This window comes from Barbatula barbatula, assembly GCF_947034865.1.
Source record: "Barbatula barbatula genome assembly, chromosome: 10".
Lineage (NCBI taxonomy): Eukaryota > Metazoa > Chordata > Actinopteri > Cypriniformes > Nemacheilidae > Barbatula > Barbatula barbatula.
The window spans coordinates 3,260,971-3,287,791 of NC_136773.1; the positions used below are offsets into that span (position 1 = coordinate 3,260,971).

General features: G+C 40.4%; 1 protein-coding gene across 10 annotated transcripts in view; it reads right to left on the bottom strand.

The window, feature by feature from the left end:
* nectin1b (nectin cell adhesion molecule 1b) overlaps window positions 1–26,821 on the bottom strand; it is a 182,594-nt gene that overhangs the window by 154,233 nt on the left and 1,540 nt on the right. The gene's annotated exons all lie outside the window — the stretch shown is intronic.

Here is a 26,821-nt window from a genome sequence, read left to right on the forward strand (position 1 = left end):
ATACATTTTGTTTAATAAAATGTTTTATCACTTGCAAAACCGCCATATGGGCACTTCTGTGAACATTTTTGGAAGAGACACAAACAAGTTCCTTCACAGTTTGAAGAGATGCAGCGGCATTAATTGAATTTACCAACTTTAACACCATTTTAAATGAGAAAAGCTATTAAAACACCCATCTTAACGCTCTCGTGTTCACGGGTGGTGAGACAAGGAAGGATCCAACAACTGAACACGACTTTTGGAAACCTCTTCCCCACACATGTACATTAAAAGCATTCATTCGGTGTCACTAACTTCTACACAACCAGCAAAATCTTAGAAAAAATACTGTGACTATATAAACAATCGCCAAGCCGAATGGCTCACTTCTTGACATGGTGAAAGAATGCATTCTTCAATCTGTCACATTTAAAGAAAAGAGACAGCAAGAGAAAATCCAGATAACTTGCGTATGAGAGAAAGTTTGAAAGACATAAAAAAGACCCCCTGTCCCAGTGTCCCCCGAGTTTTCTTTTACTCTTGATCTCTGTCTATTTCTCTGGCGGAGAATAAAGAAATGAGCCGAGTGACATCGAGTCATACTCCTTTGTTTACTGTACTTGGCATGTTGTATCACACGCATAAAGAAAAGCAGAAGTCCAGACTCCCCGGTGACAGCCGTCCATTTCCAGCAGTGTTTGTACATTGTGTGTTAACTCGCCTTTGTTCAAACACTCAGCGGCACTCCTTTTAAATGCTAAAGCAAACCAAACGGTCGCGGGGAGCGGCAAAAGTCATTAGCTTCCGTGCCGAATACAACTGTGTGGTGTGGAATTAAGGCAAAAAAGGTTTTGTCATGTAAATGAGTCGACAAAGCCCCTGAGAGGTGTTTAAACCCCAGTTGTAAAAGCCTAATTCCCCAAACACATTAGCATTCGCTCTGCAGCAACAAATGGCTAAAGTTAGATACCCTGAAAATAAAAGATACACCATTATCAACACGAGACTGAGCTCTCTATCCACACGTTGTGACAGATAACTTGGCAAATTGGTGGAATTAGACAGACGGTTATAAATGTGCTGGACAGAATTCTAAATTGCCAACATTTTTTCACTAAGTAGTCTACCTAAACAACGTGAGCTTACATCGCGGCGTGAATTATGATAGGGTGGGGTGTTTGGAATGGGCCTGACCCCCCTAATTACTAAATAGAGTTTCAACAGCCATCTCAAACAACATTGAAGTCACGACAAACGATGAATAACAAGTAAGTCAATGTGTTTTTTTACCTGTTGCCTAATACACACCAACCATTCTTATAATGTAAAGTGACCACAACAACAATACGCTGCCTAAACACCTTGTTACGGCAAACATGGGTTATGACAAAGACCAAATCTAACTGTCACACTTTATTATAGATTAACATAGCACATGTATATAAAATACTGTTTAGGGGGGGACAAATTATTTGGGCTATTTAAAATGGACGTCAACAAGCTGCCCCTGGAAAATTACCCACAAAAATCTCCCTTTAAAAGTTTAATGCCATGAAGGTAAGGCATGTACATTATAAACTACAATGCCTATTTTAGTTTGAATTGTAAACGTCATAAGCTTCAGTTAAAATATGAAAATGTACTTCCGTCCTGTAGTGACTATCCATCTTAAATGACATATGTTAGACGGCTAGGCCGTCCCATCCATTAACTCCTCCCCTTCAACTTTCAGTCTGCTGCCAGTTCCATTTTAAAATGTATGGGCTGTTTTTTATACATTCAATCAAATCGCAGAGAGAGACAAAAGCCACGGTCACTATTTTTGTCAAATCGAAAATCCATTTTACTCTGAAAGAATACAGAAATAAAATGAACGCAACTTCCGGTTCACGGGGACTTTAATATTAAGCATCTGAAGAGAAATGTAATCGTTGTTTATTCCGTAACCTCACACTGTGAAACAAATTAATATGAATAAAATGCTTCATATGTTGAGATTAAACAGATAAGGCGTTATTCGTGGCAAGTACTGGTTCCACATGAAAGATCAAACGTGTTCCTCGTGCAATGAAATTAGATGTTTTTGCGTCTTGTGTTAATTGCTTTTTAAACCATTACTGTATTTCTACAGACATTTTTTTAACACATATTAACAAATACAATTTAACAGGATAACAAACCGTACCGTACTCAAGGTCAACAATGCTCTCTTCACTGATAAATTATAAACTGATGTAAGCTACAGCCTATTATACGACTCAGTTATACAATAAAAAAGGACACATCTGCATGGAGTATAATAATTCCATACTATTTACTTCATACACGGCACACTGTATACTGCTTTTTTTTTATGGAACACATTATGAAATGCGGAAAATTCCAAATAGTGACCTCATTATGCTACATGTTGATTCCAGCAAGTGCAGTCTAGGTATCAGCTCTGAATGTTTTTAATTCAGTTTTTTAATCCAATTTCTGCATGACTATGTGTGATATCTTGCCAGCCCAAACAAATATCGAAAAATGGCCTTCAAAATCTTGGCAGATGTCACTTGCAATTCGTCGCACAGGAAAAGGACAACTGAAGTGCACAGCGTTGTGGGCATTCAGAAAAATCATACACACATTACAGTACAGAAATAGTGAGGACAGTATTGAAAAACACTATTCCAAACATAGCCATGGTCTTAGTTGAAAACTGGGTGAGCAGCACCTGTGAAGCCAATACATGGATGTGGAAGACCTCAAATCCCAGAGCTAAAACTGACAGTTTTAGTGGAGCATTAAATTGTTTTGCTGTGGAAAATGAAAATTGCACCCTAAAATAGGTCAAAATAAACTTTAAAAGACCTAAGTAAACCTAGGTCATATGCTTAAATCAGACTGTCTCATGGACGGCAAGAACATTTTTCCTCTTATAATAATTCAAAGAAAAGAACAACAAAAATATGGCTGTAGTCTTTGGCTCTAATAAAATCTCTGCGAGCTAGTAAAAAGAGCAAAACACTAAAGAAGCCATTTTGGCATACGCCGAGCCAGAAGAAAAGCAAGACAAATGAAACATGCGACCTTTCCGAGACATTAGCCATTTCAGATGGTATCTGATGTAACGGCCTGGCATGCTCATTTAAAGAGCTAACATTTAATGACAATAACCGTGGCGCTAACAATAACTAGCATGCCTGCCTGAATGCTTGATAAAAAGTTAAATGAACGCAGCAGATTTTGGGTGGCGCGTTCTTCCCTTCTCTCACATCCTAACCTTAACCACTGGCTTACTGTCGTAACCAACAGCATGAGTCAGCGTCTACAAAAAAATTATGTCCACCCACTTCCACCTTCTCTACATCCAAAGTAGCGAGGGCTTGTGTTCAGTAGTTAGGAATGCAGTCGGGGCCTGTGAGCCTTCAGCTCCGCTGCGTCACACTCATTTAACATCTGCGGCTCACTATCAAAGCGAATATCTATCCTGAACGTGCCACGGCACACGCAGCCACCAAACACGGACTGCATTACGCACAAAGACCTTCTATATGACAGTTTATGAGGTGCACGTGAGGTTGCGCTGGCTTGCAGAAATGAAGACCTAGTGATTGATCGGATTCTGGATGCGTGCCATCCGTGCATGTACAATGAAGACGTTGAATAAAGTAAGAGAGGGCAGGGAATTCTGGGTAATTCACTAAGGTAATTCTGCTACAGGCTGGAGACATATTTAGAAATCATAATACAAGTTGTGTAGTGGTGTTAAGTAACCAAACGCTCATTAAAACAAATGTTTTGCAAGTTAAAGCAAGTGAAGACATGTATAAAGTATGAACTATATGCCAACCATATATATTTATACAATTATTTCATACATTTTCATTTTTTATTGTATACTTTTATTGCATACTGTGGGAAGAGTGTCTTAAAAAGTTCTTCACTATTTCACTTATAGACTATTGATGCTCTCTTGGCTTGGCCATAAAGAAATATAGCTCAGCTTACAACCAAAAATGTGTTCCTATTTACTGTAACTGTCAGTTGTGCTGCCTGCCAATGGCGTTTAGTCATGAAAAAGGCCAGAACTAGTTTTTTCAGAGCTTTCAGGGAAAGATGTGAATCCATCACATATCAATCTGTTGTTCTTTTCACAAAGCTATTGTATGAGGGAGAACTCTTATAATACAGCAAATATTTATTTATATATCATACAATTTTGACCTTTAAAGCCACAAGTACCAAATAACGTTCATTATATAGAAAAAGAAATTCTTCAAAAGTCTACTAAAATGAGCATCTCCTCTTTGTGACTTCACGGGGAGCTTTGGCACCCGTGGGGCATGTGTAAGGGGTGACGGGAAATGACATGTCAGCCCCAAGGGTTCTGGAAAGCATGGCACCACGGCACTCTGTTTTCTTCTCAAGCAACTTTCTTGTATGCCTGCAGCACACGCAGCATCAGCATTACCATCATCATCATCACTGCTGTCTTACAAAAAACGTATACGCATCGTGCCCGCCGCACACATTACAGACTGCAGGGTTCACACATGCGAGCTGAAAGATTACAATGGATGGAAAAGTAATGAACTATGACTGCTGTGCTCGACTGAGCTGTCAGATTAGAAGTGCGATCCGGATCATTTGTGGGGTGCGGCCTTAACGGCAGCACAGTGTGAAATACACTTAGTATATTTAAGAAAAGATGCAGCATTGACTGGAGCACCACTAAAATGACGGATTCATTTGGAATATATATATCTACATGTCAAATTTTGTCAGAACACAAAGGAAGAAGTGCGTACCCACATTCTCACCTCCAGAAAACAAAGGTGGATGGTGGAAAATAATATGAATGCACCTCAAGTGCAACTTTGACCTTGGTAAAATACATCATGTAATATCTTATCTCACATACTCAGTGGAATACAGGCCATTCCTTTGCCCGACGCAGGAAGCTGCGGAGATGATATGAAAACACTATATCTAGAGATGCTGCATCATTTTAATCTTTCCCACTGACTTGTGATGTGGCTTCACAAATAGAAGAAAAACTCAATTTTCAGAAGAAGAATCTCACGAAAAAATCATATTCTGAGGACGTTCCGAGGAGCCGCTCCAAGAGAGAGAATTTGGAAAAGCGCAACGTGTGCTGAACAACCTTGACCGCAAAAATGCTTCAAGAAATTGTTGCTTGATTTGTCATTGAGATTATATACCGTTCTGAAAACTAAAAAGCTTAAAGCCTAAAACTCAGCGGGTTTCACAAAAACAACTTGGAGGTTTGTCCTCAAGGCTGAGGAAAGCTCGTCTGTTTAGTTGACTTCCAAAAATAATGTGAAGGAAAGTGTCACCAAATGCCTAGTGGTTGTACCCACACACCTGCCAGTACTCAGAAAGGACTCTTAAATGGAAAGAGGGTGTTCACACCTGTAGCTCCACGGCTAGATTTTACTTTAAGTTGAGTGACAGAAGCTGGTAGGGGTTGGTCAAGTTACTGCAGCACAGTGGGACTCTGAATCGACTGCAAAGACCACCAAAGAGAAAGAAATGGAATTGTAACCACCATGTTGTCGAAATATTGAAGGAATATTGAGGACTGGAACCAAACATAGCAGATCGTACTCAAATGAGAGGGTGTGGGGTCATTCCTAAACATATGGACAGTGGGGTGCAAAACCCATTAACCTCTACGTTGACTTAGGAGCAATATGCTTTTGTCATTACCACTGCCCATGTGTTGTTTCTTTCTCGTTCTCTCTCGCTCAGCTTGTCCTCTCTTGTTGTTCCCTGCCAGCTTGAAATGCAGCAGCCCAGAGCTCTGTGCTTAGTTGTGAAAAAAAGTGGGGGTGTGGGCAATGAAGTATAGTAATGAATTGTGACAGTTCCTTCCCAGGGATGAAAATATTAAACCCATCCCATTTTAATGCACTCTCTCTCTCGCCTTCTCTCTCAATCCTAACCTCTTTTTTTTCAATCCTGTCCTCCTTCCCCATGAATCATAACCGGGATGGGAGACTTCTACATATAGGATATTCAAGCAAATCAATCAATTAGCCGTATGTGCTGACTTCGGTCTCAGAGCGAGAGCTGGGGGGAGTGGCCCTAATCCGAAGCGGCGAGGGGTTGGGCGATGCGCTCCAGTCGAGTACTTACCCGTGCGCGCAATGGGGTCAACACGTGACCCCCTCCAGCCCGCAGAGCATCCCTTCTACGTCGTTCCGGAGCTGGGCGCGCAGTACCATCTGAGCGATCTCTAGTATTCCTACAAGCCACAATCGCACGGGGCCACGCGGAGGACAAAGCACAAGCCGAGTAGCTAAATATACATCATGTGCACTCCTGTGATGCGAGCAGAAATAAACCAAGGCAGGGTAAACCTGATTGGGTATCACAACGGGCTCGTTCTTGTGAAATATGCGTGGCTTGTGTGGGAGCTTGTTAGAATTCAATCCGATGGGTAGAGTAATGACCTCCGCAATGATAAGGGCATTAAACACCGGCGATTTGTAGCTGTGAAATCCAGCTGAATTTCATTACCTAACGGTCGTCGACCGAAAAAAAAGAGGAGCAAAAGCGATCTTTCATCTTTACTCCAGAGGAAGCTTTTCACGCAGTTTAATCGCCGGCCTTCTTTTCGAGGAACGTTGAGAATGTAACGTGTAATCAGACTTTGCAAGTCAACATGGCATTGACGGACGGCTGCGGTAGTCACGCTGAAACATTTCCCTATAAATATAAACCGTAAATCTGACTGTCCGTGTCAGGTGCGGAAATCAAAATGGCAATTGCAAACGGTGCGAATAAATAAATCCACTGCATAAATACAGCGGTCTGTAAAGAGATGGCAAGCAGCCCGAAAAAGCACAACCTCAATCCAACCCAATCCTTCACTGTGAATAATAACAATTTATTGTGGTACAATTACAACATTTATCGATCCCAAAAAGTATAAACAAAGTGGCGTTGTGTAAATTGTTGTGGCACTGTGACTGTTTGACCGTCGTGATTCACAAATCAATATGGGTTCAGACAATGGCCTGAGTTTGGGGTGGGGCTGTCTGTTTGGGCGGATTTAGAGGAAGCCGCTATTATTTTGGAGTCCTGTTAAGTGGCGATAGTGGCACAAAAATTACACGTTTTAAATTAAACACCAACATTATGTCATCAAAGGAAGAATGTATACATCTCAAAACCAGGCTTTAAAGGACGTTAAAGCTGCATTATGGATTCAGGAAAAAAAATATTTGATCCTGGCTTTGTTTATACAGAGTTCTCAAATCTGGCATCTGAATAGCCCCTCTGTAGCCATTATTTTCAATGGGCAAACACATAAACAAAATGAGAGTTAACAAAAGCATTAGATTCACTAGAACGCCCCAAACCGAGCATTAAATGCCTTTAATTCAAATATAAAGTAGCATTTAATGACAGTTTATCTGCTTTCCTTGCAGCTGGGCCAGCTTTTCACAGAGAAAGGGAATCGCTATCTGTCAAAATACACAGACCTCTACTCTGGAAGAGGATGCAAACCCACTTTGTAATGGTAGATAAACACTGCAACTGGAATGCATTGAATGCATCTTTTCTCTCTCCACTCAATTCTATATGAAACATCATTTGATAAATTCAGCAAAGGGAAAGAGAAGCTCGATGCGAAATGAAGCCATCGCCAAAAAAGCCAGCGATAACTTAAAATTCCACTAATTGGGGTTGTGCTGTAAATTGGGCCTGAAATGCATGCTCTTCATAGCACAGGAGTTTTTAGTGGAGCTTCTCCTAGAATTGCTTAGAAATAAAAACAGAAACAGAGGAGTTTTAAATAATTAAATTGTACGTGCATTGAGGTGTAAAATGAATGTAGATTGTCGAGGTAAAATATTCTGGATTTATGTAATGAGAGATGAGAAATGTTTGAGTTCCATTTTGAAATCTTCAATAGCATAAAACACTTTTAATTAGAGCCTTGACAAATCTGAGCTCAGTTTGTGACATTGCTAGGATCTCTTTTGAATCTCTGATGGAAACAATTGTGAAGAAATGTATAAGATGGAGGAGACTTAAAATGATCCTTAACCCGAAATATTTATTGTGGCATCATTTCCTTACGCTCTTGTAATTTCAAACTTGTTTGACTTTCTTCCTTCCGCAGAACACGAAAAAGAAATAGTTAACTGAACCCTATTCACGTGCATTGGTTTTGTGTCCATGCAATAGAAGTGAATGGGGGCCAATGCTGTCCGGTTACCAACTTTCTTCAAAATATCTTCTTTTGTGTTCTGCATGAGACAGAACGTTTTAAAAGGAAATGTTTGAAAAGAGGTTGAGCAAATAACAACAGAATTTTCATTTTTGGGTAAACCCTAACCCTAACGTATGGGTAAAAATAGCACAGGCTTGGGTTCAGACAGCGTTACACAAAATGCTCTGATTGAACGAATAACCACATTCGACATTACAACGTTTTCATTTCGTATGGAGAAATGTATCTTCGCTGAAGCTTCTGCGGTCTTTCAGACAAATGAATGAGAAAACTATCAGCTAGGTTCATTTTGGATGTCATCGACAAAGATCTTCATGAGCAACTGAGCCATCAAAGTCGCTGGCAGAGGTTCAAGAGCCGCTGTAAAACGCCACAATACATCTCTGTTATATACTGCATGATTCAAAATCCTTGAGGAAATACTGAACTTCCTGCGAAAGTGTAATGCAGTCGCAGTTTTCCAATTCCTCACCCCGAATGCTTCCTTTACTTTGCACCCTTGCATATGCAAACGACATTGACTCGTTCACGGCAGAGAACAAAAATGCTGTGTTATTCTTTTACGCTTCTTGAGATCGCAGTTTCAACAAACAGGAACACACGCGGCTCACATCACAGCGTGTGATGATCTGTCATTTATCACCCAATCTGACAAACTGGGTGATTTTGTCAAGAAAACGCTCTATCATGAAGCGCTGACTGTGACTTCACCGCTGATATCTGATTAATCTGTGTGGTAAGTGTGGGCTGTCGGTGCCTTGCGTGGGGCTTCCTGAATGATGGATTTTCCAGGCTGGATGCGTGAAGAGCAGTTGTGGATGTCAAGACTCCCCTGACACACATTCACTGCTGATCGATCTTCTATTCCTCCGCCCCGGGCCTGCCTCACCCATCAGTATCAATCCGCCACAGTAAATACCGAGAGTGGCTTAATGCAACTCTACTTAGCTCCCATTGGGCCACAGAGGTCAGGGGGAGAAACTCACATGCATAAAGCTCCAAAGTATCCCACATTTTATTCGTGGACAAAACAGAGAAGAAAATCAGAAATGGGATCTTTTCTAATCTGAATTGTTCTTCCTCAATGAGATAAACTGGAGAACAAAAGCATGCCTTTGTTTTGAGACGCTTTCAGATTTTGAGGATTTTCTGTCATTTCACATGGGGAAGAACTGCTCAAGTACACCGTGGAACATTTTCTTGCTCAGTGGTTGTTTCTTAAAACATTTCATTAATGTATTTGTTTCTGACGTTCTTCCTAAACTTTATAATGAAAAAATGAAGAGACACAAAGGAGACAGTGAGCTCAAATATTTATTCTGGAAGAATTTAGTGAGAAATACTCGTATGATGAGTTCATATTGGTAAATGTTAAATGCTCTCTCATTTGTGATAAAAGCGCTGGCTAAATAAATAAATGTAAATATTGAAATCTTTAACAACTTTGACATTTTTGAAAAACGGAAATGTGATCGTGGTGAGATTACTACTAGGGTATTTTGCTTAAAGCAGATTTGTTATTTTGTAATGTAGATGAAATACATGTTAATTCTTCATTTCTGATGCTTCCTTCCTATGTGCAAGAGATTTTAGTTTTAACTCATCACTTTTTCCAAAAGCTCAATTCACAAGCTATGTTATCCACATCACTTTTCACTTTTAAAGCTCAATTGATTTAATGCATGTCAACAATTGTCTCAATTGTTTCTATTTGTTTTCCCAAAACAGGTTTCTGAGCACCTACACAAGCATTATACCTTCTTAAACTCCTGCGGTTAGCGAATGTATTCAAACAAATCACAGCCTATATACACCCCCGCTTACTCACTCATTAAGTCACACAGACACACACACTTATCAAATCAGGATCACACAACCACAGAGTCAGCTTGTTCTCCAGAGGATCACATAAATTACAGCAACGTTTCAACATGGCCCCAAATCAACATGCAATCAGGACTTGGGCAACGGCCTGGCCTCTCAATCTTTGCTCTATCTCTGAAATCATTACGCGCACTAAATGAATCCCTGCCGAAATAAGTGAGTATAAGAAGTTTCGATCCAGTGAATTTTAATAACGCAAAACACCGGAATGTGACCCTTAGGAGGCAAAATGCTTGAATTACGACCACACGGTAACCACGGTGACACCCGCATTGTAAATGCTCCTCCTACTTCCGTCTAAGCGTCAAGGCACAATAGCTTGATTAATCCCGGAGAGAGAACTTGAATCCTGATCCCTACAAGTAAAGCCCAACGGGACCACCTCCTCCTCCAGCCCGGATGAGGAAACGTCTGGGTTTGTCGTTCTAGGCAGGTGGAATTAAAATAAATCAATAGGAGTCGTCGAGACAGATCACCATAAACGGGGCCATACCGAATTATTACTAGTCAGAGAGTGGTCATCATACATTTATATTTATGCATTTGACAGATGCATATATCCAAAGCAACTTACAGTGAATTGAAGGTGTGCGTTCAGTATTTGTTTTCACTGGGTGTTAAACCTATGACATCTGTCAGTTAACCAACAGGAACAGCGTATTGTGAAGTTCCTATATTTTCGCTTCCAAAATACAGGACAAAGAATGCTGATGTCTCATCTTGCACTCTATTGGCTATATGATAAAAGACAAACCCTTTGATGTGTCCTAAACTCCTTGTTTAAATATGAACTACAAACAATTTCCTGGGAACTTTCAAGTAAATAGTATTATGTCTGTGTCACTACCATAACCTCCAAAGTCTGTTGGTCATTGATATAGCATCAATCTTAAGACATAATTGTCCACCCTTTTGCCTTGTCAGGCTGATCGGGATGCTCAGAAAAACAAAGCAAAATTTTGACGGCACCGCAGAGATGACACGGAAGCAACCAATGAATAGTTATACCTCTGTATATTAAGCTGCGACAGGAAAATGTATTTTCACATCAAAACAAATTTCACACATCACCTCAACACATCAACAGATAAATGAGCTATTTTAAAATCAAACCAATTGCACCATTGCATTTGCATCCCATGTGCCAATTACCCAAGTTTCCCCACATACATGTCAACAGCAAATCAAATTATGAGAGGTTACATTATATGGAAGTGTCGAAGGGGCAAATGTTCTTGCCTTACTCGAAGGAAACTGACAAAACGGTCTTGTTTCCTCTGACAGCATCCGTTGGCACCTGATCTCTTCTTGAACAACAGAGTAGAGAGCGAAAGGTTGTCTGGTGCCAAACAATCGTTGGCTGATATACGGTGACTGACGTTAAAGACGAAGCTTTGACAGGTAGTGTGGGTGGAAGGGAGGAAGAATTAGGAAGATTAAAGGACCTCAATCATTGAGAACACACAGTAAAAACGTCCGCAAAACAGATAGTAATACATCTCTGAAATATGTTGGAATGTAGGAAAAACAGGAGCTGTAACTAAATGGCGTACAAATACAAACCACACACGCTGACTCATACCCGACACAATCCATCATCTAAAGCTGTGCACGGTTTTATTTCACGCTCACGAGTTTCCGCAAGGAAGATGTGCTTCCAGAAAGACAGCCGTCATTAATTGCAGGGGACATGTAAAGACACGGCCAGCAAAAGTACACACAAATATTGAGCCGGTCTATAGCGTGGATCAAAGCACCGAGAAAAGCAAAGCAACACAAGTTTGCCTATAACTGAATAGTTCACAACAGCGGGGAACATGAAGCTAATACCTGCCTGCTGCTCTGACACGTCGCACGCAGGTGCCGCAACTTCTTATTTGTACCGCAACCGAACTGCAGGAGAGTATTAATTGGGCGCATTGTATTTAACACCTCCCTCCATTGATGCGTGTCATTGGGAGGGAATTAAATAAAAAACAAAACAACGCAGCACTCTCTGTATTAGAGGACGACTTAATCCACGCACACAGACACCTTGCAATCTCATTAAACCTCAAACAATCGACTTCAATTGTCGCTGACCCTTGAAAAATCATATGCTTTGCCTTTCAATGAAACTGTCCACACAATTAAGAATGCTTTATAGTGTATTTTGAAGTATAAGTCACCTCAATGAGGCTAGATCATTCAGGATCACATCTTCCATCAAACAGGAATGAAATCTTTAGCAATGCCTGTGGTTAAACTGAGGAAAACTCTGGTGTGAACGCTGCTGTAAAAGGTGAAATCCTGGTAAGGATTGATCAATTTGCAATCATTGTCGTTCAACAAAGAGCAGAGTGAAGTTTTTCTTTATTTTCAATGTGATTTTTTGACGTTGTTAACTTCTGTGCCAAGTGTCCAACTGTTTTTGTTCTGCACGTTTAATGATTTAATAAATGACATGATAGCCGAATCCCTGTCAAAGCTGAAATCAGCTGTAATATGTTTACCCTTAAATCTAAATTTCTTACTCTTGAGAAAAAAGAAAGCTCACTAAAAGGTAGTCACTGAAAGAGCTTTTCTGTGACAGCAAGCATCAGGGTTCACAACTACATCTGACCTGTGCAGTTCCATTTGTAAGTCATTATGGAATAATAATTTTTAGAAATGAATTTAAAAGACTACTCACAAAGACCAATTCACAAATGATCAAATATACTGCATTATAAAGCTTAGTATAGATATGAATATGTATTAGCATTGTAAAAAATTGAATAACCTTGTTAAAGTTTTTGTTTAAAGTTCCCAGTTATTTGCAGGTTTACACTGACTGTGAGAATCTAATTTCGAGGTCCAATTTCAAAGCAATATGCTTTGTCTGTGTTTAATTAATGCGCATGCTAATGTGTTAACAGTTAACAGCGGGAGAATACGTCTGTCTGCCTGTCCTGTGCCGGAATTCCAGGCATTACACTGTTGCCGCCTATTTACTATCCTAAGTTCTAGTGTCCTGACGACTGTCACCTACTCCAAGCCCCTGACCCCTGTTTCCCCATTGGTCAGTGCTGCAAGAAAGCCGAAAAGCCTCCCGGCATCTCCATGGCGACCGACCCTGGCTGAACAGATGGCCTCAGTGTGCTGAGCGGCAATTAAAAAAGGGGAGAGTGCAGTGGAGAGAATGAGAGAAAGTGGGTCAGGATCAAGGGGAAGTGCGGCCAGACTCGACTGTGCATGTTCGCAGTATAAACACACTTTTTCATGTGCATGTTGTGTATGGAGTCATATACACACCTACACAGCACACGCATCACTTCCCCGTCATTCTCCGCCCTCTCCATTCCCTAACAAAAACAAATGCCCTCTCTACTCCTCTCACATCACGGAGGCACAGCGGGAGAGCTGCGTGCGGCTTAAAAGCTTTGAATCTTCCCAGAGAAAAGCCTTGAGTGTTTATTCCCCCAAAAAATATTGAGGATCTATCGATAATGTCCAAAGTCAAGATCCCCAGTCAAGAAAATAACGCTGCCAAATCCCAGCCAATTGGATTAACCCTTTCCAGTTGGTCCCCGCCTCCTGCAGCTTAACTCCTTGTGATTACTTCAACAAGCGAAGATTCCTTCACGTTTATTCCTCTTCTGGTAATTCACAAACAGCGGGGCTAAAAACTCCCCCTCAACTCGTGGGCCTAATCCAGTTGTCATCCGTGTCGTGATCCCAGTCAAGTTGCCCACATTTTAATTCATTAATGCATTGCATCACTACCGCAAGCTCAACTTGAAAGAAAATAAGGATAACATGCCAGTTTATTGACCACAACACAGTAAATATAATTATTCTGTAATTTAATAGATTCATAAATACTGAAGCATTGCTAAAACATGTGGCAGAGTTAAGGGAGTTTAAGCACCCTCAACGTTACCCTGAAGAAAACAGTGAACGAAAAACGCTGAAGAGACAAATGAATTAACATATTATTCTTTGAACGGTTCGTCATCCAACCAGCAGTCCCATGTAGCTCAGAAACATGGCTCGACTAAACAGGACGATCTCAGCATGAACTGCGGTCGACCCTGGAGCAGGGCTTCATTACGAGGTATAACGCTCCCCTAGTGCATCCCCCGCAGATCAGGCATGTAAATCAGCCCCCACCCCCACCAAAATCCGTTTTCCATCAATTACAAAAAGAAACGCTAGGCTTTAAGTTGTTTCACAGCGCACCTCAGGACTTGGCAGCGCTGATGGGTCACATCCAAGACCTTGATGTTTTCATTCCAGTTAAAGCTACAGTTTGGATGCTCTATTGATTTCCTCTCTGTTATATTTTCAAAATGACATTTGTTGTGCCCCTTCTTGTGTGCAGTTTCTCTGAATAACAGTTCGAAAGATGATCCATCAACGGTTGGTTCAAACAACTGCAGCAAGAAAGCAAATGATCCTTTCGCATTTAAAGAGAAGCGGATGGCGGCAGCACTAGAGTTCTCCGCAGCGAATGTATTTGCCAGAAAAACTTTGCCTTTTATTCAGCCTAACCTCCACTAGAGCCTGCTGAGAGAGTAGGAGTGGAAGGCATGCTCGTGTAGGACTCATAAAGTGTTACATTGTCTTTGGCTGTAGGCATGTTGTTGGGAGGTGGATTATTTAGCTTGTATGAGTAAATGCCCCTCCTTCTTACTTGCCGGATATAACTCTTGGCAAAGATTGAGGCACAACAAGGATTTGGCATTCTGCATCAACTGGCTCCACAGCTTTTATGGCTTCCATACTGCCTTATACCACAGCAAAACCAACCGCTGCGTCTCAAGCAGCGAGCCAGGGACTAACCTCCTATTCAGCTCTCCTGGCACAGCGGCTCTGAGAAGGTGCGAGGGGAGGGGTGAAGGTGGATCAACTGTGAGAATAGGGTGAAAGGGTGCAGAGGGAGGGTGGTATTGTGTCTATAGTTTTGCCCAAGGAGATAAACGGTACCTGGCAACTCTTGTCTGGAAGAGTCAATCCTCCAGCTGTCCTGATATGAAAAACAAATCTGAAGACTTTATGGGAATTTGTTTCCGAGACTTTGAAGTGATGTCACTTACACAATACACCTGTTGCTTGGAAAATTCCCATTAAGCACATTGGGTCTCGTCCAACTTGCTTCTAGTGGGCACTCTTTAAAGTTATCAATACGTCGTCTTAACCACTACCCCACGACAATTTTAACATCTACATGCAATCTTTTGTGTAACTAGCCACGTCCCCAAACAATTATGCATTTAAGCTTGACATTAGTACTCTGGCTCATGTTTGAACAGGTGCTTTTTATGACCTGGATTACCGATTTTCTAAACAAACGTCAGAACTTGTGGCTCTTCCATTGAGATTCAAATATACTCTTCCTTCTGGGAATTTTACTATATTTCTACATCAAACGGTAAACTTTCAATGAACTGATCCACAAGATCAGATTTCAGGGCTTCTAATGTCTATGCAAACTGCTGCCTGAGACCACTGGGGATATGCACTATTATTGTGATAGAAAGGAGCCACACCTTGTCGCAGGTGGAACTCGGATGATTTAATCACAGGTGAGACGGCAGGTTTTTATAATGTGTTCACAGACAAAGGAACTGCGCATGGACTAAGAATAAGAAGTGCTTGGAGCAGCTGATAGTTGGGGCAATGAACATGTTTTAAACATTCGTGTGGCCATCAAAGATAAACAAAATTATCTTCCATCACATTTCTTGCTCTCTCTTTCTGCCCTTTCCTTCTGTCACTCAACACTTACAAACTCCATTTGAAAATCTAGTGATCTGCCATCTTGAGGCATCATACGCATGCTCCAAAACTAAGTTACTGATGATTTACAGACCTCAGACTCCCATTATCAAGTGAAGTTGAATCTACTACCCACAAATACATGCAACATACCGTACGAATAGCCCAATTATATACTTGTTGTATGGGACCATTTTGGCTACATTTTTCCCTTTCAAAACAAAGCAGTGATACAGAGCTGTGCAGTCATGCCTAAAACTGATGAATCGATATCAGACTACATTAGTTACTTTGGCATCAGAGCCTGCCAGGACAGCATGCGATCAATGCCAAAACAGCAGGCTATCTCCTAGTTTATCTTCTGCTTTCACGCCCCAACTCTCTGTCTGCATCCCTAGCTATTATGATACGAATGAAAAGTTTACTCCAAGCATGTAATACTAAAAGACAGCATTTCAATAAAAAGCACCACGCTGGATGTGCAATTATTTCAAGGGATTAAAAAATATTGCATTTTTGTCCCCTCATCACCGAATTCAACGGCTTAATCAGTGGCTGGTTTGGGATTTTCGAGATGTTCGAGGTGGGTGAGCAGGTATTGATCTCAGGTAGCCCTATCGAGCACTTGTCTGAATCTGTATGGAGTCGGTGGGCCAAAGTGGGAGCGGGTAACTAAACCTGTGTTTGTGTTTCTAAAGCAGAACCCCTTCCCCCACCCAATCCCTCGCTCTACAAGCAAGCTGTTGCTTTGAAGCACGCTCTGCGCTAACGACAAGGCTGCAGCATCGAATATAAAACAAGCAACTAGCATAACATTTTATCTTAAGCCCCTTTAGTCTCTCATAATGCTTCCAATGTCTGTCACCACACAATTCATAGGTAACGAGAGAGTTTGAATAGATACGATCCCGGCATTGATGATATCATAAATATGCTTACAAATCACGATTTGTGCTGTGCTGTAATGTGTCGAGGAATAGCAATTCTGCTATTTGGTTTATACCACGGTATATCCTATATTTGGTTGTAGGCCTATATACTATAATATACTAGGTTGAATATTAAGCCTTATTGTGATTCAAAATGTCTCATTCGTTAATTCAAGATTTGATCACACCTTTATCTGGCGATCACACACTTATCACTCCCACATCCATTCAGTACACGATCTGTGGATTTACTGTCCCACCAGAGACAGCAAAGACCGAAATTCTACGGCCACAGAACTCCTCTTTTCTATTCCCCGGCCTAACACTTTTCCACCGGCCAATAATCGTCAGTCTGTGTCTCTTTAATGGAGGCACATCAGGCCAGCTGTCTGTAGTAAATTGACTTGTTCAGTCTGAAGGGCCCGGTGCGTGTGTGAGCGTGTGCATGTGTGACAATCTGATCTGTTTTATTTCAGAGGCATACACATGGTTTTAACACAAGTCCAGGAATTGTCCAATCCCAGATCAGAGCTCTGACGAAGTGCTCCGCTTCCCGTGTCTGACACCATTCCCCCTGCTGGATGCCTCTCGACAGGACCATCACCGCTTAATCTCGAACAGAGCCTGCAGAGTGAAGTCTGAGAAAGACTACAGCCTGTACAGAATATACTGGTGGATATAAAATCATACACGACACACATTGCGAATACTATTAAAATGAAATGAATAATTGTGTTTGTATTAACTGTTATCAATCTAATACTATACAATATATGAATTATGTTTTTATACTAGGGCTGTCAATCGATTAAATCACATCCAAAATAAAGATTTGTGTTTACATAATATATGTCTGTGTACTGTGCAAAACAATTCTGTATTTAAAAGCACATTCACGGACAAAAAAAGCACATTCATGCACAATACACAGACATAAACTGTATAATGTAAACACAAACCTTTATTCTGCCCCAATTGTATAATAAATATTATATATATATATATATATATATATATATATATAAGTCAATACAGTTAAATATAAATATAAAAAAATGTGGTACATATAAAATGTGCAAATTATTTACATAAATTATAATTTAGTAGATTACTCTTCGAGTCTTTGCGATTTGAATTCTATTTAAACATCCTGTGGGGCGTAGCCTATACAATTCAACCTGCAAATTCAATTCTTTCATTTAAACGTTTCCATCTTAAACACAGCAGCACGACAGTAGAGAAAAAGAGGGATGATGGGAAACCGCTGCAGTAATACAGCTGAGGTCTCTGTTCACTGAGTGGAAATTCAAGGCTGGGAGGATGGGTGAGCTTAACTATTTAATCTCTAAATCGAGATGAGAATCGCTAAATCAGATTAATACCAAATCAGAACAGCACATGCGAGGCTGGCCCTGTTTATTGATTTCCTTTTTCTTTAGTCGGCTGATTTGGGCGTTTCGAGTGGAAACAGAACAGGATTTCAGGGGTCTGAAGCAGAAAATTGCAGCTGCGCTTTGCAGATAAAACAAGAACTCCATTCGTACTCCTCACGCTGGCACTACAGGATGCGAGGGGGGGTGCCGTGTGGGGTGCCGTGTGATCAGGGACCTGGAAAACAGGTGTGTATAGCGGTGCAGACTGCGGAGACAGTTGCAGGTGCACACAGACACGTTCTGCACAAAGACTTCGCATACTCTCTCATCCAGAGAATGCTGAGGATGAAAGTGCCCTGCGCAGGCTCTGTTCCAGAACATAGTGAGACGCCCTACTGCCTACACAGGCAACATTCTAACCAAAATAACAACTCAAAAGCGACTAATTTGGAATGCATACATGAGCAGAAAATCACATGAAACACACAGTAAAGTCTACTCGCGACTATTTCTAAATGAGTTTTAATAAGTAGTCAATTCAAATTTAGATGAATCCTTTAAATCTATATTTTCAGTATGCAGTCCACAAGGTGCAATCAATTATGGAATTATATTATATATTATATATATTAATGTACAACCTGGAAGTAATATATTACCGAGATGCAATGGATTATGGGATTGCCTTCACAACTAAATGCTTCCTACAGATGCAGGAGGTGATGTCATGGTCAGGTCAACCCGCCGCAAACAATGCGTTCCCATTTAATCACCTTCCCAGCCCAAACTAAAGACCCTCGGCAAACAAAGAGCAAGAGGATGCATGTGTGCATGCGCGCGTGTTAATTTAGCACTTACTCTGTTTTTAGGTTTATCTGTGCAGTCAGCTGTGCAGCGGTGAAACACTCACTGCTGTCACATCCACTCCATTATTTAGATCAGGAGCTCTCGCTCATGTTTAATTCACTGTTGAGCGGCTAGGCCACATCCAGACAGCACCAAATAAACATGCTCCACGGACCGATGACATGGGGCGGAAGCTTTAATATGATACAGATGCGATATATTAAGTACAAGTAGGACTACGAAAATGTAAAAAAAGGGTCAGAAATCTCACAAATGTATCAGTTTCAAAAGAAATTTCAATACAATTCACAAACGAAACTCAGATTTGCAAAAGTCAATATTATTAAAAGGTTCGATATGAACTCAAATATTTGTCATCAAATCGAGACCTATTCCATCTTTACATTCGTTTAACATTTCTCATTTGTTTCATTTGAGAAACATCTGAGACTAAGCTGATACTTCAACGAAACCCAACCGAGAACTCCATCCAATCTCCTAAACTGTGAAAGAGTTAACTCTGAGCAATAATATTTTGCATTTCTGCATTCATCGGACTGAACTTATTTCCGACAATTTATTTTACATTTAGTTTCTATATTGATTTATAGTTGCGGAGGTCTACCTCAAGTTCAGTTCAGGCCACACAACGTTTGTTGTTGCCGCTGAAACAGTCTACAACAGTGTTGGGCTAAACTGGGTTGGAGGTTACTTTCTGTAAAAAGTGTCCGTTTAGTCTGTTCGACCCAAAGTAATAAGAGACAACAAGTAATTGCGTCAAAAACCCCACTGCGTAAAATATTTGAGATTTCCGAAAGCCAACCAAAAGCTCATATGCGGCTTTAGCAATCTGCCAGACTTGCTAGCAGCAGTACATCAGGGAAATTCACCATAGTAATATTATTTTGCTCTCACTTTCACTGTTCTTCCTTAGCCCAGGGCGGCTTTCCATGCATCACCCCAGCACGGAATAAACCCAGCCTTACAGGGGGAATTGGACTGAGCTCTCATCTGCATGCTAATGTTTAACCATCCAGCCCAAATGTCTGGATAATCACTTTCACAGCACAACTCCATCCGGTTACTGCCCTCGCCAAACGACACGCCATGTGTCACTGGCTGACAGTTACGATCATCTATCTCCAAAGAGGACAGACAAACGGACTGAAAGACACACAATAAAATACTTTCCCGGCCTCCTCGTGACCTCTCGAGGTTAAGCAGTACTTATTGAGGTCTGGCTGATGACTTCTCCAGGTTTTTCACCCTTACAAGTTCTATGATCCTTCGGAAGACACCTGCTTCTGATCAACGTCTTATTTTATTGCCCTGCTTCATCTGGCTTTGGCATTTCCAAAGATTTACTTCGAATTAGAACAAGGCAATCGCAACCTTGGCTTAACGTGGACTAGAATTTGCAACAATTTTTCTCGAGAGCCAATTGGGTGAATGTCGTTGTGAACAGGCCAATGTTCAAACATCTCAAAATAGTGATGAGCTTATCAAGAGAAGTGGTTCTTGGCCGCAGTTAACAGCGCAATAAAATACAAAATCTTGGCTACAATACACATTACGAAAGCCGACAATGAGGGTGACTAATTGAAATAAATGCCATCTGTAGTGGATGCCGGCACCTCCACAGCTAGTCATTCACACTGCAAGCACCAATAAGCAACAAGCCTGATGGGTAAACAGAACCAAGGGTGTCTGAAAGCAAAAATTATTCAAATTTCGCAAAATCAAGTTTGCATGCTGCCAAGTTATTACTTGGATTACATTTCCGAGCTAGACAAATTCACATTGTGAATAATTGCATTGCACTGGCTGATGCTCATCGATCATTGGAAATGTTTAATCCAACTAAGATGAGGATTTGGAGTCAGGAAAATCGCTTTAACTTGCCTGAGAGGCAATGATCTTTATGACTGAATATATAGACCTATCCCAGCCACCCTGAACACACAGTAAAGCGCAGACAATTAAATAGCAATCCGACAGGAAGTGACACGGGAGGGAAACTTATACTCGGTTCTCTGAAGAAAATGGCATTAATTCTGAAATCTCCAAAATGTAAGCTCTAATGCGATTTGCTGGTTTTACACAACTTGCAGAAGAAAGAGCAAAGTTAACAGGTTCATACAATGAGCTTTTCTGGGAATTACTTAATTCTGCAGGCTAGTAGCGGGTTGGTTTTAATATATTTCCGATAAACTCTACCATACAAAACCAAAATTAACAGTAGTTGCTCATGGTAAGAGTCATTCAGACGGTGAGTCAGACAAGTGAAATAAAATAATCTGGTACAGACGTTTTCCGTGTGTCAAAAGTCTGGCTATGCGAAACCAACACGACCACAACACAGAATTGGACAAGCACGGCCGAACAATATATAGCGAGATCATGTTTTGACACCCTAGCGTTTTGCGATTTTCAGCATTTGTCCAGACAATATATTCTACCTACTGAAGCATACAGAGTTTGCTTCTTTCTGTTTTGGCACATGCAATTTCATTTTGAGCACCGCTGTGGACGGATCACGTTAATAGCTTTCCACGCTGTTAATTTCAGGAATGGCTGGGCAGACCTTACAGATAATTTCTGCTTAATGATGAGGCGTGGAAACCCATCCTCTCCTGATCCTCGAACAACATTCTGTTACAAGTAAATCACTCCTAACTTTGTTCTTTACACTGCGGTAATTAAAAGATTAACAATAAAACGGGATGCTTGGGATGCTCTTGAAGCAAGCAAGGCATCTATCTAAGGTATGCCTGTGATAGGCCTGTGAATGACAGTGTGCAAAAGATGCCTAAAGATTTTTTTTTTAAGACGAGCCAGTGTATATGCTCTGCAGCATTCGACTCATATACATTTCAGGCATAAAGCACTCAGCACAAGACAAAATAACCTTCCATAACAAGTGAACAATGCCACTTCAAATGAAATACAATTTGTTTGCATAACAAATACCTAAATATGCATATATAATAAGGCTAGTGAAAGAAATAACCAAATTCTTTCCTTGTTGCAAGAATCTTTTTTTATGGTTAAGAACTGCCTACATAATTCCTTAAAAATGCACAACCAAACTCCATTTCAATGAACAGGCATGCTGTCACAAATGAACCCAATACAATAGAAGGTGGCTATTTTATGTATCACATTGTTAAACGCCTTCAAAGAAAAGCAGTTAAATGTGTTAAAGGCTTCAGAACATGGCTTCTATTTTCGAAACTGAGGTTTTGTCCATTAACCTTTTATCAAGCTGTTTTAAACTTAATTCATATTTAATGTGCACAAAAATGTCTTTAAAGTGGTGTGGGACTCACGTAAAAGTAACCCAATGCAAAAATAATTAACTTTTTTTATTTATTCATGCTTAACTGGGCAAAACAACATTTTCAAACGTTTGGAAATACAACTGAGGAGCGGTAGCCATCTGTCTAAATTCAGCACAGTTTTTAATGGGTGGGGTGAACAAGCGATGGTTTTACACCCACAGGCACAAACACAACGCACTTGTTTGCCAGTTCAACCATTTATTGTGTGGGTCAAAACAGCTTGTATATCACTTAAACCTTCAAAGGGTGACCTTTGACCCTAATGTGAATGACTGAATTCCTGTCTTTACACAAAGAAAAGCGTAAACCCAAAAGGGTTCTGAGCGTTTGCATGGAACGACAAATTTTTCCCTCGCTGAAAAAAACATTTTGCACATTTGGGGCAAAGACCTCAGGCTATCTGTTATTGCTCATCATAGCAATTTAGAGAACGTTGGCAAAACTCACAAATGAAAAATGCCACTTGAATATGACTTTCACGGTCAATAGGATAATCAAAACAGGCAAGGGGGGGAATATCACAAGATGTTCTTCTCTTCTTGATTGAACCACTTCAAACGAAATTCATACATGATTCCTGCAGCCAGGAAACTAATCCTGATCTTTTACTTGAACCAGCGGATCATCTCCACACAAATCAGGCAAGACTCTCTGATCAAAGAGCGCAACGCGCAAAATCAGCTGTGTCGCGTTCTCTAGAAAAAGGACTTGTGGGTACCAAAGCAAGCCGGGCGTTATGTCTTGAGACAAGTGAAATGTTGAAATAAACATGAAACGTTCAGTTCGTTCCCGTTTTTTTGGAAACAATTCAAGTTTCATTTATCAAACCACATGAAAAATGGCAGAGTATACAGTAACAGTCACTACACTTTGTTAATGTACACGATATCACTAATATTCACTAAAGAGAATTGATGAGGTACACTACAGTTTAAAATATTGAAGTATGTTGTACTTACTATGGTAATGTTATTCCAAGTAGTTCCAAACATTCCAAGCATTTGTTATGACAATTCATGTACAAAGTAATTTGCCTTTGTTGAAATCCCCTTTATAATTGATTTCACTAAGCACAGTTCTGATACAACGTAAAAGCAGGTTCATTATTGATATTTGGCATTATTGATATTACGATTTAAATTAGTTGAGAATTGTGTCTGACTTAAATGTCTAGCTTACCATTAACATGAGCAACATGCAAAAACGGACTCAATCAGCTCTTTTTTTTCAACCGATTGACATGCTGAAACCTGCAATTTGTAGCTAAATCAATCATCAAAAGAATTTGGATGAAACAAATCTGCTGCGCAATCTAGGAATTTATTCCATTTATGAGCTCCATTAATAAAGCACCTTTCGTTAAATACATGCGGTACCTGAAAGTGCTCCTCAAGCAAATGGAAAAGCATTTGGGGCATTGTGCCATATCCCTACCCTGGATCTACCTTGACTGCCTACGACACACACACACCACTTTCCTTTGAATTTCACCTTGAAACATCCCTTTCAGTCAAACTGATGTTTGTGATGGGCTCACACATAATTAAAGTATAAGTCAAGGGTTTCCCATGAAATATTCCCTCATACGGCACACGCATGACAAACGGTTACATCGCTTTAAAGGCTTTCCATCCTGTTAAAAAGCAATGCCACTAGAGGAAATTATAATTTAGGTTATCATTGTTGATTTGCCAAAAACGGAAGGTTAAGAGACAGTGTCCGTATACCATCTGTTTCACCTCTCACGGGGATATCTGTAAATCATGTATTCGCTATGAAATGACGCAGTACATTCCATCAATCTGCTCCTCCATCTAATCTGATTTGCCATGTAGAATGAAATTTAGCTTAGAAATCTCTCCATTGAGTAGATTTGCCATCCCTTGTGTTTTTAGATAAAAAGGGGAATTACAGACATGCTGTATCGCAACTCATAAAAAACACAACCCGAGATCAAAATTCACTTTACACGATGCAAACAGCAGCATCTGAAGGAAAACCGTTGGGTTAAGGAATACATTTCCCTAAAAAAGACAGGCGAGTTCATAAAGCATCAATCAATTGATTGATCTGGCCTAGCGCTGAGCCGTTTCAGGCATTATCAATAGATCAGCACACCCGAAGGATTCTTGGGGCCTCATTACAAACAACAGTGTGCAAATCGCCCTATTAATAGATCCTATTAATAGATAGTTCTGCGGGATCCAACTTGACAGTCTCAGAATATTCAACTATGACCCTTCTATCCATGCTTGGATGTCGATTCACACGATCAAACGTAGCACCGCTTTCTACATAATTCATCATGATTGTTGAAATGACTCAGCGTCACTGCACTGGTTTGTGAAGTACATGTGGCTGCACGTGTTTGGGACCAGTTTTAACATGCACATGTGCCCGTAGAGTCGATTCATCTCGAGTGATTACTTTGCCACATGAAGAGCAACAATAATAACCAGATGTCTCTTAAGACCCTCACGCCAGCTGTTAATTGTATGGCAAGTGGCTTACGAACACAGTGGACAAAAGGGAATGTGTTCAGTAGGCCTGTGTTGTGTATATTGTTTAAATGTGCAAGGTGTCTTTAGCGTAGGACGAATGTAAACAGGGCTTGGCCGGGTTTGTTTGCTTTGAGATCTCGGCTGAATGGATCTTTGCAACATGCCTTCATGTGAGCTCTCAACCTTTCCCAGCCTATTTTCAGGTCGGAATTGTATTTCATGACTTTGAAGTAATAAATTATAGCCTGCGATGAAATTAATGGTTTTATGCATTTCATTAATGTCAAGAAGGTCAAATATTTTGCTCGGTTAAGGGACCAGTGATTGCTAATGGTGTAATATGCAAGCAAATTAATTCATTCTGGAGTCATTCCTTACTCGTGGCAATAAAAGTTCAAATGCAGACTCTTTTAATAGTGTGAAAGCTCAAACAACCTAAACCAACACTTATGTAACCAACAATTTTGCTTACAGTGGTTTCTGTGGCTCTCATCTGGTTCGGGTTGCTTCGGGGATCAGGTTTTACTTTGGACATGAAGTGGCGACATCACACGGCACCAAATGTGTTTAATATTCAGAATTAAACAAAAATGATCCTAAAACAAACAATTTATAAATATTTATCTTTCCACATATTTGTTCGTTTCAAGAACCATGGCATGACACGCAACATGTCCGTGCTGACGTTAAACGTCTAGTTTGTCCGACTTTTACCAAGATGACATATGACTTACACCGGAGCTTACATGAACACGACAACTAATTCACACGACATAGGAAGTGTTTTCACCACCTTTTATACGGCTAGCATTGTTTTCTCCCTATCAGAAACAGACTTGCCAGTTGAGAACCACTACGCACTTGATAAACAACACGTCACACAAAAGGTTTAACTGAAGCACATGACACAGGGATACAGGATCTGGAAACAGCCTTTCAGATTATGGGAACACACACACATGCAGACAAACATTTTGGAGGCTGTATGGTTCAAACAAGGTTCTTCTGTTTTTGGAGTCAAGCCAAAGGCAACATGTGCAAGCAAAGATGTTTTCAACTGTACACAGTACTGTACATAACGGAGACATTCAATAAACGTGAAAAAAACAAAGAATTTCAAGCAAAAACATTTAGCTCCTTTACATTTCTTTGCCATGAGCTAAACTTTTATTGAAAGGTTCTATCACCTCAATGATCAGAGGTACGTTGAGGCCTTGAAATAACGGCTCTTGAATGTTTTAATCACATTTAATCTCAAGACTCTATATCATTTAAGAGTGAACAAGAGTCATGAAAAGGAACTAAGAACTTTTTGCGGAAAGGAAGCGCATGGGTTCCTACATTGGCCTTTCACTCAGTTGACCTCACACAGCTGTTTGGACTGGCTTAGCGTTTTTTTCTACAAAGCCAGTGGGGGCAGAGATGAGCTTTTAGAGCGGCCGATACATCAGACGGTTTGTTTACAACATTAGAGGTCAGCGGTGCAGTATTGATTGGAAAATATACTCCCAAGAGCAGTTTATTAAACACCTAACACTGTGCCAATAGGTAGTACAGTCAGACTATGGGAAAGCACATAAATTGGATTGTCTTGATGATAAAGAAACCGGATACCTTCAAAGAGAAGTTGTATATCTGAATCAGGTTATTGTGTCACTGCGTGTGATGTGATGCATTTGTTTCACAGGAAGAGATGCTTTTAGAAACCCAGGTAGAGAACGTGAACGGGGAAGTCAGCCTTTCTGATCTTCACAGAGGGGTCACACCCATACATCACTCACAGACAAAGTGCTCTGGCTTTAATCTGACATCCAATAGTCAATTAACTCATTAAACGTGACTAGAACACATCACATGTTCTAAGAACAGCATTAGCCTTTTAAATTACTACAATTAATTGATTTCTAAAAGACAATAACTGACATTTTGAGCCGTGGGAAATCAATGCTAAAACCGAACAGTTTATATAAACCGG